The sequence below is a fragment of the Corvus hawaiiensis genome, chromosome 15, assembly GCF_020740725.1.
Source record: "Corvus hawaiiensis isolate bCorHaw1 chromosome 15, bCorHaw1.pri.cur, whole genome shotgun sequence".
Classification (NCBI taxonomy): Eukaryota; Metazoa; Chordata; class Aves; order Passeriformes; family Corvidae; genus Corvus; species Corvus hawaiiensis.
Window position 1 is genome coordinate 13,263,153 of NC_063227.1, and position 19,965 is coordinate 13,283,117.

Sequence of the window (19,965 nt, forward strand, 5' to 3'; positions counted from 1 at the left end):
CACAGAACTGCACGGACACCTTCTCCAAAGGGAATTTTTTTTTCCCAGGTGAATCGGACTCTGTGGTAAGAAGCTCATTTGTGTCAACTCTTCAAACAGCTTCCAGCAGAACAGTGAGAGGAAGAGCACAGAGAGAAGTTTACTCTGCACTTCCTACCCCAGTTGACTCCAATACTGAACACAGTCCTTTAGAAATTGTGCAAAAGCAGAGATTCTTAACATAATTATAAAACAATTTTATTATGATGTTAGATATGAAATTATTTCTTTGAGGAAAAAAAAAGACTAAAGGGAAAGTTTTGCAAAAAAAACAATGTTTCTCTCACTTGAGAACCCCACAGTTTTTTATTATGATGTTAGATACGAAGTTATTTCTTTGAGGAAAAAAAAAGACTAAAGGGAAAGTTTTGCAAAAAACCCAATGTTTCTCTCACTTGAGAACCCCACAGTTACAAGTGATATACTCAAAGGCTCTCTGATACCACTAAGCTAAAAACGTGTAATATCTCAGTACTTGGACACTAGATGGCAATGTTAGATTTTATTTAGTCATGTGATTGCAGCAATGATCGAGTGGGATCTTCTAAGAGAGGAAAACCCTTTCTTGAGTTATAAAGGAAGAGAGGAGACTTTGATCTGGCTAAGAATCAAGATCTGAATCTTCACAACTAATCCATCTATAATCATGGCAAAATCAGCAGAATACTTTTCCATGAGATACAAAATACAGGTGATGTGGATGTGATCACTAAGCAGACAAATAGAAAAGAATATATTGTGCTCTTGCACAATGTGCAGTAAAACCATAAGAATTTATGACTGTTCCTTAAAAAAACATTTCATGTTACAGTTTCATTACTTCACAGTCAGAAACAACAACAACAACAACAAAAGCAAATTTAACAGTCTTTTACCAAACTCTTCCCTTCTCTCTATTTCAGGTATTGAGACATCTGAGGACACCAAGTTTCCCCAGACATCATGAATCTCAGCTTAAATTTCACTACAGTCTGGAGCAGCCAGCTCTGTTTTAGAAAGGAAGAGCAGTATTTGCACCTAACACATACAACTGCAAAGAAGAAATGTTTTTAGGGCTATTCCTGGGAGAAATGATGTTAGGAGAGAGTTGAAGGAGAGATAATACAGTTTTATGATATGCAGAAAGCCTAGATTTTTACCAAGACTGTCTTTTCAAATCTATTTCACAGAGACTTTAGGCATGAGCCTGTCTCCCTACACAACAGAAAATGTGTGAAATAAAAGGTAATTTCTTTTAGCTTGCCAGTCTAACAGCAGCAACAACCATTTTTTCTTTGTCTCTCTTTCAAATAAAAGCAAGAGTCAGGCAAAAAGACAGAGATCAGTTCCATTGCCTGTTTTTTTAATCTGCAGCCTTTTCTTCAAACCTCTTTCCTGTTGAATGTTTAAAAGCTTCTTAAAATTATGTATATATGTCTCTCTACATTAGAAATCCTTACCTACAGTAATGAACAGGCAAATGAATAATATTTTATAAATAAAATCAGCTGATCTAATTGTGCTGCCTCACAGTCAAACACTCCTAACTCTATGCTGCACAGGGAGTGTTAAACATGCTCATGCTCTCTTTGGGAAACATGCACTGATCTTGTAGGGAAACAGACTTAAAAAATGTTCCCACTAATTCAGTAATTGCTTTTTCTTATCATCAGATTTAGGGAGAATCCCACTATTTAAAGAACATCTAAACCAAACCCAATAAAAAGCTGTTTCCCTTCAGCTGCAGTCATTTTTCTCTTCACAGGCTTAGATAAAACCACATATGCAAGACATATTAAATGAACCAGCAAATTCAGTCTTGTGACTAAGTGACATCAATGATTATTTGAATGATTCTGACATCAGAGATAATTTTCTCAGAGAAAAATAAGATCAAGGTTAAATAATTTCAGAAGGAGGACAGGAGTCCTGATTTAAATTTTACAACAAACTTCCCAGCTTTATTGTCTCATGGTTTGCTGCTCTCTAACCTAAAAATAGCAATTAAATCCAATCTGTCTGGTGGGATGCTATGCTGCTGCCTTTTCAAAAGCCATGGGGAAAAATATTTTGGGATGTTAATCTAATTATCTGGTGGGAACACCTTAGGCAGTGTGGTTAAAAAGAGGAAAACATAGCAGGACATGCAATACAATTGCACCACTGTTCACAGATGTTTTCTACCTGTCTAGGCCAAATTAATCGGTCATCCCTCCTTCCACAGCTCTGCGATGGTTCAGATTTTGACTAATTTCCCTAACTACAACTATAAAAGAAACACAACAGAATAAGAAGGAAACAAAAAATTATATAATTTCATAATAAAATTGCATTTGTCTGAGATTCAAAAAAATGGCAGATGGACACTTTGCATTCAGAGCAACTTGGCCTTGGAAATGCAACTAAGTCACAAAGTTTGTAGACTGCAAGAGTCCCTATATACTGCTTAAAGGAGATAAATAAAGCTGAGAAGTACATTTCTATTAGCAGTTATGAGACGTAACTCTCCCTTCTGATTATCTGTTACTTATTCCTTGTGCTGCAGTGCTTTGAGGCCTCTTTTTCCGTAACTCCCTAAAGAGTTCCAATAATTTTCCCGGTTTCAGGATTCCCTAAAGTGAAATTCGCAAAATCCATGCCTCTCAAAGCCTGAATTAGTTTAGATCTTCTCCCTAAAATAAAGACTGTAGAGCATACTTCTGTGAGCTGAAGTTCTCATGAAAATATTAAATTTTAGTTATTTGTATAGCTTAAAAGAAAAGATCAAACATTTTCCAAACCTTAAATATACAGATTTTCAGTACCAGTCATTGAAGAGCTTATAAAGACTCAAAGGAAGTTTGAACCTTTATATGAAAGTTTTGGATTTGTGTTCTTGAGAATGACATACTGCATATAGAAGATCAATAGGAAAAGAGAAAGGCAATACCCCAAATACCACCTGCTGTTGTTTTGGAGAGATATCTCTGCTCTGGGCAGTCTGCCCAAGACAGAGCAAAAGATGTCCAAATATAGATTACATTACAAAGCAACTATAGAATCTTCCTGCTTAAACCAGGAGTTTTGCCTCCAAGGCTTGTTTTTGACTCCTTTCACTGCAGTTCAAGGACAGCCCCACACCATGCACTGGCAGCTGTACATCAAAGGGCATTTTGGTTTCATTTGTGGAAGTAAAGTCCCTCAGTTCCTAACACAATCAAATCTTGGATTTTTCATTAAATGACGTGCCAAAAAAGTCCATGTTAAGCTTCTCTCCAAAGCAGACATCAATAATATTACATACCACTGATTTAAAAAGCAGCTCAGTGAAAAAAAACCCAAGTAAGAGAGCAAGGGCCAAAGATTAAAGTTGTCCTTTCAATTCAAAATCAAAGTGTGGGGGCTGGGTGGCCTGCTGGACAAGGAACAAAAGGAGTCCTATGATGGGACAAGTCCTAGGTTCCTTTCCAGGTTAGGGTGACTGAAAAAGCTTCCCCCAGAATGCTCTGTTCTGTTCTGTTCTGTTAATGTACCCCAGTTCTGCTTCCCTAGTTGGCTCCACTGGCCGCTCCACCCCTTGTTACCTTATACATCCTCAGAGTTTCCCTACTGGTTCCCTTACCCTGGCCCCACCTTTATACCGCCCCTTGCCCTCAGATCATTGGTTTCTGATGCTCTCTCCACTCCACTATGTAACCCTGGACTCCCCATTGTTGAGGGGCTACTTCTCTGGAACCTTGCACGAGTGTGGCTGCAGTAAATCTCTCCTGTAGTACCCCATGCGAAGACCCTTCCTGCTCCTTCATTGTCAGACTGTTTTGCCAGCTATCTGGTGTGTGTGTGTACATGTGTGTGCAAACGTGGCTGCATCAAGCGGCTTCCTCCTGGAGGCGCCTTTTCGGAAGGTTGCGGCGCTTTACCATCCAACTCCGCCACGACATCAAGGCATAAATCTTAAGGTGGCTTTTTTGTTGTTGTTGTTATTGTTGTCGGTTTTTTTACTTATTTATTTTTTAATGAAGGTTTTAAAAAAGCAAACAAAACACCAAAACCCATCACACAATCCAAAACCCAAACAAATTTGGATATCTCCTTGATAAAGACTACACTACTCCTATGACTTACACTTCCCTAAAAGATCTACTACTCACAATGAAACTATAGTTCCAGTTCTCATGTAGCTTTAATAAATTAAGAATGTAAATGAGGCCACATTTATAGGGACTTATGGACCTTTTATTGGATTGTCTGATGGATCCAGGGAAAAAAATTAGATAAGCTTTCAAGCACTTGTTAATCAAAGCAAAGCCCCTTAGTCAAGAATGCAATATGCTGGTTTTGTGTGCTAGCTCAAAGAGAGCCTGGAGGTCTAGCTGCAACCTGACTGCACTATGGCGGCACACACACATACAAAAGCGCAGGCAGACAGGGGTACGCTCCTCACTCGAGGGAGCCGTCCCTGAGCTGATGTGAAGGCATGCAGGCGGAGGTGAAGAAGTTGAGAGAGAGAAGACTCTCCATATAAGTTCCACGCAGAAGGTTTATTTAGGTGAAATGATGTGGGGAGGAGATGGAGAGCCAAAGATCTGAGGGTGTCCAGGAATTTTATAGTGGGGATAGGAAAGGCAGGGATAAGGGATACAGCCGATTGGATACTTGACAGGAGGTGGGGTTGAGGCTGAGGGAACCAATGGAAATAACACCAAGGAGGGACTTACGGAATGGGTGTCGAGTACAACAGAACTTTCTAGAATTAATGCATGTTAACTTAGGGGACATGAATATTAACAAACATACATAAAACAGGGAGGGGAAAACATGAACCTATCACATAAAAATATGTAAGCTGCGGAACTGGGGGATTATGGGCTCTCACCCTAACCAAGAAGTGAGACATTAAGCTTTGGTGCCTGATCACCACAGCTTGGTGTCTGTTGGATCTTCAGGGGTCAGGGTGGCTGCAGCCACTTGCACCGCCACAAGAATATGATAATTCCAATGGTCAAAATAGTACAAGGTAACATATTATTAGATTTTTTTATATGTGTTCTTGTTTTTTATTGTTTTATTACTCAGAGGATTAAATCTGGACACTCGAATACTCAGTTCTATTTTATGGACTATAAAAAGCTTCTAACGAGACTTTAATAATGAGAAGTTAAAAGTAAGAAGGAACAAAAAATCCTGTGAAGATGATTGGGGTCACAGGCATGGGCACTTTTGACCATGATTGCAGCAGACGTTGGAGAGAGCTCCTGAGGCTCCCCCTGCTCTGCTCTGCAGGGCATCCCAAAGCTGATAGCTGAAGTATGTGCATTCAAAGCATCTGGTAGGCCAGAGTTCCTAAAGGGCTTATAAGTAACACAACAATTTGATGAAACCCTATAAGTTCAAGGTCTAACCAGCCATTCAACAGACTTGTGAGAAGAGCTTAAGTTTTTTCTCCTGAGTATTAAGATAGTTCAGTAAGAAGGCCTGGGGTGATGGGATGCTTTTCATGGCAAGAGAGGTGGGGAAGATATTGAAAAGCTAAGTATGCAGGATATTTCTGTGTATGTAACGATCTTTTTTTATGCTGTTTTGTGACATCTGTTGCTCTGCAAATACAAATCTGAAACTACCTGTCTTTATAGTAATGTATATTGCATCGTTGTTATGGTATAAGGCACAGCATCAATCTGAAACACCCACCTAACCCAAACAGGAGCTTTGTAGGCACTGAGACTTCAGAGTAAGGTATCCGAATACACTTAATTAAATGTACTGCAAAGTTAAATTGCATCAGTAGTCAGAATTTAAGGGATCTGTCCTGTGTCACACCAAATGCTCCCAGAAAATCCTGTGCACAGACAAGGTACATTTCCAAAAAGCTCTGAACCACCATGAAAGTAACACAGCTAACAACAGCTTGTGAAGAAGCAGTATGTTAAGCACTAATTATTGAAAACATTAGCTTGTGTGCTCTAAGCAAGAGTATTCCAAAACATTCCATTAAAAAAAAGTAAATTCTAAAAGTACAGAAAAAAAAAATGCATTTGGTAAATCTTCTAGCTTGTAAATTAAAACTGGATTACCTGAAGGCACCACATGTGTTCTTATTGACAGTACTTTGAATGACAGATATTTTTAAATGTGTTATTAAGTGGCAGCAGTGAAGGTGCCAGAGCTAAGGCTAAGCTGGATACTGTTCAGCAGAGCCAAAGGTGGGGCAGAGGTTAAAGCTACCATATCTCTGAGTGACCACTGCTCTCTTTGCAACACAGTCATGTCCAAGTCATACAGCAACCTTCTAAAAAAAGAAAAACCAGAAATCCCTGCTTCAATGAGCTTCTGAAGCCTTGTCCTAAAATTGCTGTAGTTTCTTTAAATGGCCCAATGCAAGGGCTCAAGTCTGGAATAGGCAGGGCAGATATAATGCACAGCTCAGAACTGCATGTTTTTGTTTTCATGTTGAGATAGAAATTAATACATTAAATACAAACTGATTATCCAAACCATTTATTCAGTATCAAGGAATATTAAAAAAGTACATGATGCGTAACTGCTAATCAGCACCAAATTCAAACTTAATAAACTGGCATTTAATTGTATCTTGTTAAATTTAGCAGCTATCTTAATCATAATTAAAAGCATTTCTAAGATGCAATTTAAATCATTACTAAAATCTCTTGCCAGTCCATTTCCAAACCAAAAATAAAATTATCAGAAGTTGCTATTGATTTTTTTCCTTCTCCAAGACGACGACGGTAATTTATATACAATCCTATGTCTTGCCCAGTAACTGTGATTAACCCACATCAGCCAGTGCCAGAAAAGCTGTCCAAGGTGACAGCCAAGACAATAAATATAACTATACTACCAACAGCAATAAAATGCTTTGCCTGGCTGCACTGATTTCTTTGGAGCTGGCCAGCAGCACTGTAGCGCTACAGTTCTGTGCAGGATTCCGAGTACATGACTCTACAATACTCCTCTGGGTTGCGTAAAAATGAAATACTGCAAAATGGGGCATGTAACTCACAGAAGTCAGCTGTAAGGAAAGGACAAGGACATTGGATTTACAGATCCTTTCATGCCAGCAATAAAGAATTGCAAGCTTCTGTCAGATTGAGGCAGCAAGATGCTTATAATTGCCCTGTTGTCTTTTCATCAGAGGAGATGAGGAAGAGCTTTTGAGATGATGTGCACTCACTGCCCCAAAGCCTGGCTGGTTTCTGCTGGCCCCGAGAATGGTCTGAACACTATCCATACACCTACAGGAGAGGGAGGGATGCAGCTGCATGTGAATGGTGGCGAATGTGAATGTGAACATGGCGAAGAGAGAGCAGGTAAATGCTGCCACAGCCCATGGAGACAGTCCACGTGCCCCTGCTATGGCGGTAGAGTGTGGACAGACCAGGCATGTATCTCCTATTAATGCCTGAGATGGCCATTAAAAACAGACACAAGAAAAGATTAAGGGAATAAAGGTAGGTATTTATTTGAAGGGCCTTCAAAGGTACACCCTGGGCAGGCCAAAGGCTACACCCAAGATGGACCCCAAGTCACGAGTTCTTCACACTTTTCTAAGTTTGGTTCATTTGCACATCAGGGTTAATTCTCCACTTAAAACTTTAGTTAATTATGTAATTTGCCCAAGTTTACCCCCCTTCTTAAGATGCTAGTTTACACATTTTGGGCCTAGGACAATCTGGGTGTCCTTAGAGAGCAAGCTTGGAGAGGCTTGTTATGTCTAACTAACATGAGAGAACAGTAGTTAACAGGCTACAAGAAACTTCAGAGTTACACACTAGGCAGTAGAGGATTTGAAAAATATAAAAGTTAAAACCTAAGGCATCACTATACTTCCTGCAATATTGGTGCCAAGGGCCCTCTATAAGTAATCTACCCTAAAGTTCTTTGGACACACAATCTACAACTAGATGGGCAGCATTTTGTAATACCTTTACATTATATCCATGGACAGGAGAAGTGGAGATCACATCAGGGAAATAAGAGAGAATAAGGGGACTCCTGCCAGCAATAGCATAACATATGTGATTTCCAGAACACTCTGGATGTGTATCAGCACAAGGCAGAGAGCATAGGTATAATATTAACTTCGCTGGAAAACACATGTACCTGCAAAATAAATTCAGATTGTTCTTTTAGTTCGGGTCTGATAGTCCAAAATTTCACTTTTTTTTCCATGTAGCTTCATTCCTACAGGTGGATAAATGGAATACGAGATAGTTTTTACCACAGAATTGCCCTAATTGCTCTTACTGTTTTGAAAAATCAGTAGTTAGAATTGCCTCATAAATAAATTCTCTAATACTTTGAAATATTTTCAGGAAAAAGACTGGGAATAATCTGTGGGCCAAGTAGTCAGGTATGTAAACATAGCAAAAATCTGGTGCTACTTGAGTGAATCAATTAATTAAATGAGAAAAAATAGACGTAAAGACATGCTGTTGTTCTTTGCACCTTTCTACTCAGGCTGTAGAAGTTACAGCCCTTGAGCTTAGTTTTCTTACAGTTTAAATTATTATTTTTTTTCTTTAGAGCACTTTTCCTGTTTGCTCTATTGTGGTATACATCTGTCTGTATTAGAGCTCATTTAATACAATAGGGCTCATACTTAAGTCTGGAATCCTTTCAAGTCTCCTTTATTATTTGTTCCACATCCTCTGCTGCTCCAAATTTAGTTTAGTAAGCAACGAACTAGTTCCCTCTCCTAGTCAGTCATGTATATACATTACATACTGACTATGTTCAAGGACTACCCCTTTGGGAGCCCTGCTTAATACTTTTCTCCAATTTAGAAGAGCCTTTCTGACAAACAGTTGCTTGCTCCATTTTTTTTTAGCTGTCTTTTTCCTCTGTATCCACTCTTATGTCCTCCCTTGACTAGCTGCAGCTTTCAGTTTAAGCAGAAGTCTGTGAAGTGGAATTTTTGCAAAGACTTTTCCCCAAATTCATAAATTAAACTATATACAGTGCACTGTGAAGGCCAGTGCTATGTCTTCAAAAGAAGCAGAGAGAAAACTTGGCTCAGCTGGAGCCACACTGTTCCTGCAGTGTTGCTTCTGCGGTCACGCTGGCTGGTTCCTCCAAGGTTAATGGAAGACGGGAATGTTTCATCTTTTGTTTCTTTCAAACATGTTGAGAGAGATTCTACTCTGGACAACATCAAATTATCCATGGACTAACTCTATGGATTTCAAAGACTTAGTGTGTCCCACATCTTTTCCCTAGCATGGATGTCAAAGTTCAAAACCTGATGTTGTAGATTGTAGCATTTAGCACAGTAGCAAACTAATATGCCTTCTAACTGGTTCAGGGAGCAAGACTTTTCTTTAAAAAACTCACGAACCAAACAACCAAACAAAAAAGGGACTCTAAAATTAATGCAAGCCCTATGCATGGAAACAGGCATGGCATGCTTAGGATTTGTTATGCAGAGAAGAGTTCAAGTTGAGAATTTTGCCCTAAGGGACAGCCACTACCCTTCGTGCCTGCAGCTTCCAGCAGCATCACTGCAATATGAAGCAGCTGGACTTCTAAGAAGCCTGTATCCAGCCAGCCTTCATAACTATGTCTCTGTGAGGACTCTCTAATGATTTGTAACCAGAACATCTGCCTTGTCTTGTTCAGCTGTACATCTTTTGTATGGCTTCAGAGAGCATCCTGATTCTCTGCGAATGCTGAGCCTAAGTGCACATGTAAAGATGGTGAAAATTGTTCCCAAAACTACCAAACATTTAACTCACTTCTCTTTCTGGGCATTTCAGTGGCATTACAAGAAATCAACCATATATTTGCTACTATTTTGCATGGAATTCAATTAATAGGAAAACAATAATTTAATATAGCCAAGACACCAACCTTTGTGAAAGTTTTTTCAGCATTATTTCCCCACATTGGGAGGCAATGTAAGCTCCTTCTCCTTGTGTGAAACCATAGGAGGATCCTTGGAAAAACAGTATAAATACATCTGAGAGTGAAGTGGCAGAAGGAAAGAACAGAGACAAAAGTGATCTGGAAGTATAAGAGCAATTCCTCTGTGCCTCTTGTTTTGGATTCTGTGATGCAGTCACAGTAATGTTGCTTTAGGCTGCAGAAGAATGGAAATGGTATACAAGGGGACTATATCAGGCCATATAATCTGAACAAGGAAAACCTTGTCTGAGGATAACTAAAAACCAGGCACCTTACAGGATAAGGTGCCCTTAATTAAAATGTTGCATAGAAGTCCCTTCCCTTTTCCTCCAGGAAATTTGCATACAGAATCCCCTTAAATCCAAGGAATTACTCCTTTTCACTTTGCATTCAGCAGTTAGCAGGAGAGAAAAGATAAATCAATAAGAGTTCTCTGTGTCATTAATAGGTTTGCTGCAACTTTTACATTAAACCAAAAAGTGAGTCAAATCAAGACTGCCAGTAAAAGGCACATCTTAGCTGTTATAAGTGGACATATGGGGAACAAGTCTAATAAAATGAGAAGACAACACATCATTGGAAAAGGTGAATGAGGTCCTCTCTAGCTGCATTCTGCTTTAAATTCTACCTCCATAAGGATAAATGAGTGTCTTTGCCGAAGATGAAGGAACAACGTGCAGATGTCCACGCGGTGGTTGAGATGAAATAATAAGCACAGATGTCCAGCCTAGGGCTGAAATATCCCCTTTGTTATAATATGATTATAAGTAAAAGTTGAAACTTTACAGCTTCTGTTACAGTAATCACCAAATAGTGAATATGCATTACTGTGGTAATCAAAGCCGTGGGAAGGGTGGGCTGTCAAGCAGCCACTGAACTTTGCAGAATGACTGACTCACTTTAAGAGTTCATGCCATGCCAGGGGCTCCTGCTGGGGGTTGTGAACTGAATGGAAAATAATGACCTTCCAGATGTCATGCAAAGACATTAGAAAAATGTCTGCAGAAAGTTCAAGGCTGAAGGAGAATGCCACAAACTATTAAGAGCCCCTATTCCAAATGCTCCAGTGAAGTCTAAGTTTCATTTTATGACTTTTTATACAGCTCTTAACTCCAATTCTTACTTTACCCTTACGTTACTTCAGTGGCACATGAGAATACAGATCATTACTAAAAATCCTGCTTAAAGGCCCTAACTGATAGAAAATCCCTACTATGCTATGTGTCATAAAGCAGATCATTTTTGCAAAGAAATCAGACTAGAAAAAGGTAGTTAACTTTATTATAGAAACAGAGCTAGGAATTTGCCAGAATCCCACAACTTCTGGAGTACTGACAGAGATCAAATCTACTTTGTCTATAAACTGTTCTCCTGTACACTCCCTCACAAAGTGAGGTTTGGCCAAATTTAGGAATACATCCTCTGAGAGAAGGCACAACCACCCCTCCCCCACCAGGTTTGGGAAAAATAAATTTTCCTCGAAGGAAAGTGAAGGAGATAAAACTATTTATTTAACAAACACACGGGAAAGGAAAATAATGCTAAATAATAAAATCTTTCGCTGTGGAGGAAAAACCTGGGAAAATGTTAGAGTCCTCCCTTTGGTCTCCTCGGAGCTGGGGCTTGGCCCAGGGCCAGGCCCTCTGTGCCCGGTGGAAAGTCCTCCCGATGTGCTCTGATGTTACAGCAGTCAAGCAGTCCAGCAGAAAAGGGAGAAAATCCGAAATTCCAGGGAAGGAAAAATTCAACTCTCAGTCTCTCTCTGGAGAAAAAGCTGCTGAACCACTGGCCAAAAAAAACTGTCATGGGAGCAGCAAGCCAGGTGCTTCCTCCCTCCCCTGCCGCAGCTGGGAAACCAATTGCTATCTGTGTGTGACCTTGAACAAGCTGCAAACTGCTTTGAAAAAGTTTTGCTCAGTTTTTTCCTTCCCCCTCTCAGGCTCAGTTTAGAGGCATAGAAAGGCACGGGAATTAATTTCTGGGCATGGGCAGCGATATGGGATACACATCACAAGGTCACCCCAAGACACAAAGCCAATTTTTTTATAGATTCACCACTCTCATGCATCAACAGAAAATTAGCTCATTCAGTTCCTTCTTTTGTATGATACAAGGTATGGAGCTTGAAGAATTTTTGATCTAAAACCCCAAATGAAATACAAAATGTAACTCCTTCATCAAGCTAGTAATTTAAGGCAAAAGGATACTTTCTGTCCTGGTTCAATGGCTATAAGCACTCAGATATTCAGTGAGCTATAGCAATAACTACAATTTTAATTTTTCTGTAAAACTGCATTTTAAATGGAAAGAATATATATTTCCTTCACGCAATGCTTTAAACAGATAATATTTATGTTATAAATATAGCAATAGTATATATTATAGCAGTAATTAATTTCATTCAATAACTGCAAATGGAACCATTAGTATTCAGTAAAGAATACATTGCCTATAAATGTCTATTTATTGAGTTGCTCCCTTGCTATTTTTCAATCCAATTACTTCTGTACATGCTGTTTATAACCAGGTGTCACATGGCTCATCCCCTGCTCTTCATCAGTGCCCTTAAAGCCAATTTCCTATGATAATTCTCTTTTCCTCCTCAGTTGTAACATCAATCAATACAGGATCATTAGTGATGCAGCATTTAGCTACATTGCAGAAACTTTGTTGGACCACAAACATAAGCAGGATCAATTACTGAAATTTTGTAAGACAGAAGAAGAAAAACTAATATTTTATAGGATTTTCACCTATTAATATGGAAAATCATAAGCTCAGAACACTCCTGTGTTTCATAGTAAGCTTCTTAGCTTGTGTTCAGCAGTAGTTGAAAATGTTGGATATGATCCATTTTATCCATCACAGTCTCTTTTCTCATATTTCTTAAAGTTTCTTTGAGCTGCACATTTGCTTTTATAAATATGCCACTCACAAACACATCCCTGTGTTAAATATACCCCTGAACCTGTGACTGTAACATAGAAAATAAACAGAAATTGAACATAATTTTTTAATTATAAAAAATTAGATTTCCTTTTGACATATCTGATCTCAAGTCAATAGTCCCCATAAGACAAATGAAACACAAAACATCACCAGTACCACGGGAGAGAATTGCCACACCTATGCTTTTGCCCCAAGCATCACCAAAGAAACTCCCCCCCAACAACTGAAATGTAGATGTCATTGATAAACAACATAAAAAAACCATACCATCCATGCATCATAAAAAATACACAAATATGATAAAAGCCTCTTTTGCTGGAGGGTCTCATTCTCAGCAATTGGCAAAATAACCAACTGTAAGTTTAATATCTCTTTTTGGAAAACAACCAATACATGTAGCTTGAGAGAGATCTTGCACAGAGATTCATGTAAGGGAGAAAAGGTCAGTTTTCGCATGGAGTAAAAGCCTGTCCCCTCTGACCTCCCCCTTCTCTCTCAGTTATACACATACCCCTTACAGAGTTATAATCTATTTATTCCCTAAATATGCAGACACTTTTGATTGAATTTTTCAGAATGCTCAGTTATTATGTGACATTTGCTTGGTAGTAGAAGACAAAACACTTTCTTCATTCTGTAAGGGAAGGTACAAACAATTCAAGAAGAAAGCAAGATGTAACAGAGACCTGGTCTGCTGAATTTATTTACATCAGACAATAGAAACCACTGCTATAAAAAAATCTCGTGACACATTATTCAGTAGCATCAGTAGAGCCTTAAACTTGAAGGATAGGCCTAAAATACAAATTAATTTACCTCTGATCAAAGTGTAATGACATGAAGCAGCACCAAAGCATTCATCATTTTCCAATCTGGTGCTGACCTTTTTAACACAGTACAGTACAGTTACAATTTTTATGAAGGCAGCCAGCACCACCTGTGTCATCACTCCAGACTCCCCAAATGCAGGCACAGCAGGGCATGGCGGCAGGGCACACTGCCCTTGGAAAGGGTTAAAATCATTGTACTTGGGCATGCTTTCCTATACTGGGGCTAGAATAAGATACATTGTAACCAATGTAGAAGTTAGCTGAATAACTTGGCAAGAGATAGAGAACAAAGCTTGCAAAAATGAGGGACAAAGCTTGCTAAATCCAGTGAAGAAACTGCTGAAACACTAACAGGAGACTGCGCATGCCTAGATAAGAAAGGTGAAAAGTGCACAGCGAGGAAGAGATGCAGCCTGCATCAAAATGACCGAGCCTTCCTCAGCGTGACCACCAGAGAGCACTGCGCCTGTGCTCTGCATATGCTAATGATAATAATGAGTTCTAAGAAATAGTTTGCATAACCATGCCTTTTCTAAAGAAAACAATAAACATGCATAAAATGTAACCATATATTGTAATCTGCTGTGTGTGTTAGGAGGAGTGATCCTCCACGCACCCAGTGCACTGAATAAAGCAAGTACCTACTTCTTGGACTTCGTCTCAGAAGTGTCTCTTGGCCTGGTTTGGGGCGAATCACCTGGGAAGCACAAGGGGCTAGGGATCAGCCAACCCAAGCTCCAGCCTTTGCTGGGAACAAACTGCAAAGAATATGTTGGATTATATTTAAAGTTTTTTCCATCCTGCGCACGTGAGTTTGAAGCTGTTACTATGAGTCTTTTATGTTTTGTACCTAATTTTATAAATGAACTAAGCCCCACACACAATAGATATTCTTCAGATTCTTGAAACATGGAGTGCCTGCAAAACCCACTCAGTGGGTGCAAGACTTGTTCAGAAATAATGAATGGCAACTGATTTAGTAAGAAGATAGTATCTGATGAGAAAGGCTGGATTTACCTTCTTTCCTAGCCAGTCAGAATTCCCTAAGAGAAACTGCTAATCATGTCTAGGTATGCCATGCCAGACTGCTGTCTTAAGTACAGAGAAGGAAATGGAATAGAAGCACAGAAAATATTACCAAAAGGGAAATTAACTTAATTTTAAATAACTGCTTTAGACCTAGAGTAATGCTCATGAAAGCACTGCTAATGAGCATTTATACAAGAAGAGAGTAGCAGCCGTTGGAGCAAATGGTACCCAATAATCTTGACATGGTAAAGCTACAGTAAACATCAGCTGAGGACTGAAAAAGTCCCCAGTTGTGACCATACACCTGGAATGAATCAGTCACATCTTTAACCAGAGAAAATACATTAGTGAAAGATGAGCATGGATTAAAATGAAAGGAAAATATTTATACTTCTTCAGCTGCTTCCCTGGCAGGTAGCAATCACCAGTCCATTTAGGCCAAATCATTACTCCTAAACTCAATGACATCTGGTAGAAGAAACTTGAAGCAAACTAGGGAGAGTAGTCTACAAATGAAGCGGTATATTTGCATCTTGTTTATTACCAACAATGGGCACACTGGCTGCCAGATGCCAGCAATAACACACAGATGCTGAAAGTTAAAACTTGTCTCCATTGACTCCCTGGAGAATCTGAAGAAATCAGCTGTATTCATGAAACAGGGACAAACATTCTCTTTTTCACCAGGCTCCAAAGGATTTAGTACAGCAGGTCACAAAATCTGTATAACATAAATTGTCAAACAAATTAATAAAAAAAAAAAAAAAGGAAAGAACTAGAGCTGCACACTAGACATCAAGCCCCTTAAGACACACATATGATGTCATGGGGATATGAAACTCTAATAATGTGAAATTTGTATTACCCTTGCAGAAATCAGTTTGTTTAACATGGCTGTTTCTCCAGACATGGACTTTGTCTGGTTTTTGTAACATCACTGTGCCATATCACATTTCAAACTAGGATGCCTTTTGTGGTGGGACAACTCTGGCTCTCCAGTAAAAATACTTCCCTTTGTATCTCACTCATCAATTGTGGAACAAACATCCTCCCCTAGAGTTAAGTGATTTAGGAATTGCAGTTGTTATATTGCAGGAAAACATTATCAAGGTTGTAGCAGTGGGGAACAAAGACAACAGACCCCCTTGTATGTCCAAAGAAGATCCGTTTATTGCCAAAAATCACCCCCTCTTTATACCCTTAATCTCAACTGACCACAACTGAAACCAAACCGAATTTAACAGAAGGGCAGCCATTGGCTGACACAGCTGCAGTGCTGCTGTCCACGCATCCTATCACCCAATCAGCTTCCCACTCATATGCTGCCCACGCGTTCCTCCAGCCAATCACAATCTCACTGCCAACTGTCACTCACCTGACTCTCTCCCCACTTGCAACTGCCTCTCAGCCCTCACCCAACTTCCCACCATCCAGCCTGCAGCTGTGCCTTGCCCACAGGACCTTCTGGTGAGCGTAAGCCTCAACCACTTTAACAAATATAACCCTAACAAATACAACCCCATATTCCACACAAGCTTCTCATTTTCACTACTCTATTTGTTTCTATTTCACTCTACTTTACAGTTTGCCCTTTGCTTCTACTTTCCTGCTTTCTTCAAATTACACCTTAAATATTAGATGCCAGCACTCCAACCTACTTGGGAAAAAATTGCTGCAGATTCTCAACTTATCACCCCATCCAACACATACCAGTACTTCAGTTAATATTTTTGTCAACTAGAAATTACCACAGAATAAATACCTTTACAACTATCTTCTGTTGTTTAACTGAATAGCTGTTGACCTGGTCCCAAACAGAATGTTGCCTGAGTTTTCTATTATGGGGCAAATTCGACAAATCCTCTGGAACCTTGAAAGTTAGGTATTTCTCTCTCTTCAGATGAGAAGCAGTGGTAGAGCAGTGAGACTTTAATAGGTGTGACTGTAGATAATGTTGCAGCTCTTGGGTACCTGAACTGGTTGTTCACCAATTGGAGAGCCTTACTACCTCAAGGTTAAGCCAGTTTAAAAAGGAGCTATGATCAAGCAATTTATTCCCTGTGTCCTAATCCTGGAAGGGGCAGACTTATCTCTTCATGTATCGAAATTCATCTTAAATGTCATCCTTTATTCCAATGGGTGTTTCATATCTCATCCATCAGTGAAGGTAAAACTGAAAAGATTTATTTCTAGAGAGAAGTTTGAACAATCTGTAGCAATTTCCAGGGGTTCTTATATGAACGGGAAATGGAAAGATCTCACACTTTTCTTTCTCCCCTATGTGTTAAAACTCAGTTTGGTGTGTCCCTAGGAGTGGAACATATACACACTATCTCAAATGATATAAAATCAGTGAAAATCATAAAATATCCTTAGTAGAAAGGGACACAAGGATGGAGAAATCTAACTCCTGGTCCTGCACAGGACAGCCTCAAAACTACACCATGTGCCTGAGAGCATTGTCCAAACACTTCTTGAACTCAGAAAAAATAAAAGATTTAGTGACCACATTTTGATGAGGCATCAGATAGCAAAATAAAAAGAAATATTTACATATTAAAATAAAAGTAGAATTTAAATTAGTTTGTATATGTAAAGAGGAAAAAAGTGCTGTCAGTTGAAATGAGATGAAACATTCAGTTGATGTATTATTCTTAAAAGAAAACTAAATTTATGATTTGCCTGATTAGTAACTTAATTTAACTGTTCATTTGTTAATAACCTAGAAGCACCTGTTAATGGTTGCATAATTTCAATACTTGAAACACAGTGGAAGGTTAGACCCAGCTATGTGATAAGCCTCTCATCTGCAGAAAACTTCAAATTTATCACTTCAAAAAAGTTAGTATTTATCATTTCAGTGGGAAATTTCCATTTTAAGGTTATAATGATGAGCCGAAAGACAGCTTTAAATAGAACCAAATATATAATCCTAATAAATAATGTATAAATAAAAGTCCACAAAAATTAGGACTTTTTAATAGCCTTGACCTCACATACTCTTACAGTGCAATGCCTCTACCATCACACAAAGATAGGATGCAATTAATTTGCTGCTATACAGACACCATTCTAAACTTGATTTACTATCTGCAGTGGAAGGATTAATATAACAGCAGTTTGCCAGCTGTCTACCACAGTGTGTCAAAAAGGAAGGAAACACTAGAACTACCTTCTCAGTGTACTCATCTCCCCCCTGGGGAGTCAAAATGAAACTTCAACAGTCAAAATATCATCATTCCTGTCCAAACACAGCATTGAGAAAAGCAAGACTTCAGGCACATTGTATGAACCATAATTTATCTTGTTTTATTAAAATGCACAAAGCTGGGTTGAGAATATTTTTAAGAACATAGGAATTGTTCTGCTACCAGGTGATTTGTACCTCTCTTTACTTTGAGAACTTAAGAGTTTTGTCAATCCCTGTACCTATATGTACCAAGCCTTTAATCCTTAAGCTAAACCACAGCTAGTACTTTTGTGGTTGGAGTAGGTGAAAACCATTTTTTACTTTTGTTATTGCAGAGTTCCTTGTCAACTTTCCAGATTAAGAATTAAGGATCATCTGGGAATCCAGAAAGGAGATTCCTCAAAGATAATGAAAACAGCTAGCAATTAAATATAAGGTAAATGGATATGACAGTATTAACTTGAGTCTGCAGGCAACAACAGTTCCCACAAAAATGGAACCTATCATTGTATCTATGATTCTGAAATAAGGCAACCTTAAGTTAGAAAGTTTAAAATTTCACTATTATTTAAATTGAGGGGAGACAAAGTCACAGGAACTGTAACAACTTAAAAGTTACTACATGGATAGCAAACTGCATGCTGGAATTGTAACTTGTACAAATCACTGCAACAAAAATTAATACAATACACAGAGTTCTGGAATCAGCTTGCTCTGAGCTGTTTGCAAGCCCCACGGTTGATCCTGACACACTACAAAGCAAGACCTAAACTACTACAGGATAAGAGTTCTTAAGAAGTACTGAAAAGACTGTTTTGCATGCATAGTTTTAAAAATGCTGAGTAGCTGGATTTCCAGTATGATATAGGTGGAAAAAAATCAATTGCTAGGTTAACAAACCCATTTTCCCCTTTGATTTCTTTGATTTAAGATTATTATAATCCAGTTTGTTTCGTGGTATGGAATCCAATTTGATAGCTGTGTCTCAAGGACACATGAATGTAAAAGCTTTTCAAACTGATTTTTATGTGCATATTGGCTATTACTCCATGACCAAGGTCTATAAATCTCTAACTTGAAAGACTACTGGCTCTTATTGATTATAGCTTGATCATGCAAGATAAAGCAAGTGGCAATAATAAATCATCTTTATGGATTATTGGTGTTCATCAAGTGAATGGGATTCAATGTTTGACATATTTGTTGATGAATCTGATTTTTATGTAAGAATGTTTCTGTGTATAATCTATTAATGAACTGTCACACAGAAAAGGAAGAAACATTTTCAGTCAGTTTAAACCATCAGTCTTCCATCTCAAGAGCAAACACTGGGAAATACTGTTACATAAATCATCTTCTCACTTGCCCTACAAACTGAGTTTTACATTAACTTAAATTAAAAGGCTGCATGAAAACACCACTGAAATTCACTAAATGGAAGCAACTATACCAGGCAGATTACCCGTACCTACTCTAATTGTGCATAAAACAGCTTTTCTGTGATACTCTTAGGAATTAAACTCTTACATGACAGTAATTTTACAACTTACCTAGATTATCAGTAACCCATCTGTAACTTGCTATGAAGAATAGCTCCTCACTGAATTCACCAGTTTTGAAAATTATCCCAAGATATTCAGTATTTTTTCCCCGCAAACATAACCACTTAAGCACTTTTCATTGTTCTGTGAATAAGAGAGAATGAAAACCCCAGAAATTAAAGAGATACAAAAATTCCTCCTACTTTTAAGCTCTATTCTCATTACTCCCAGAGCTGGGATAAACTGCATTTGCAATAAACATTCAAAGGTGATTAGCTGAAATTCAGAATTTTGGTGAAATATAACATGGTACTTAAGACAGCAATCCAAAATCTGCCTTGGAAGAAGTGCAGTGTTACCCATCTCAGTCTTTCCAAAGTCTCCTCCCATCTGACACTTGTGTCTAACTTTTCTCTCTCCATCCTTCCTGCCCCACTTTCTGTTCTTTCCTCTTTTGTTCATCGACTTCCTTAAGAAAAAGAAATATGGGGGTTTTGTTAGCCTGTGC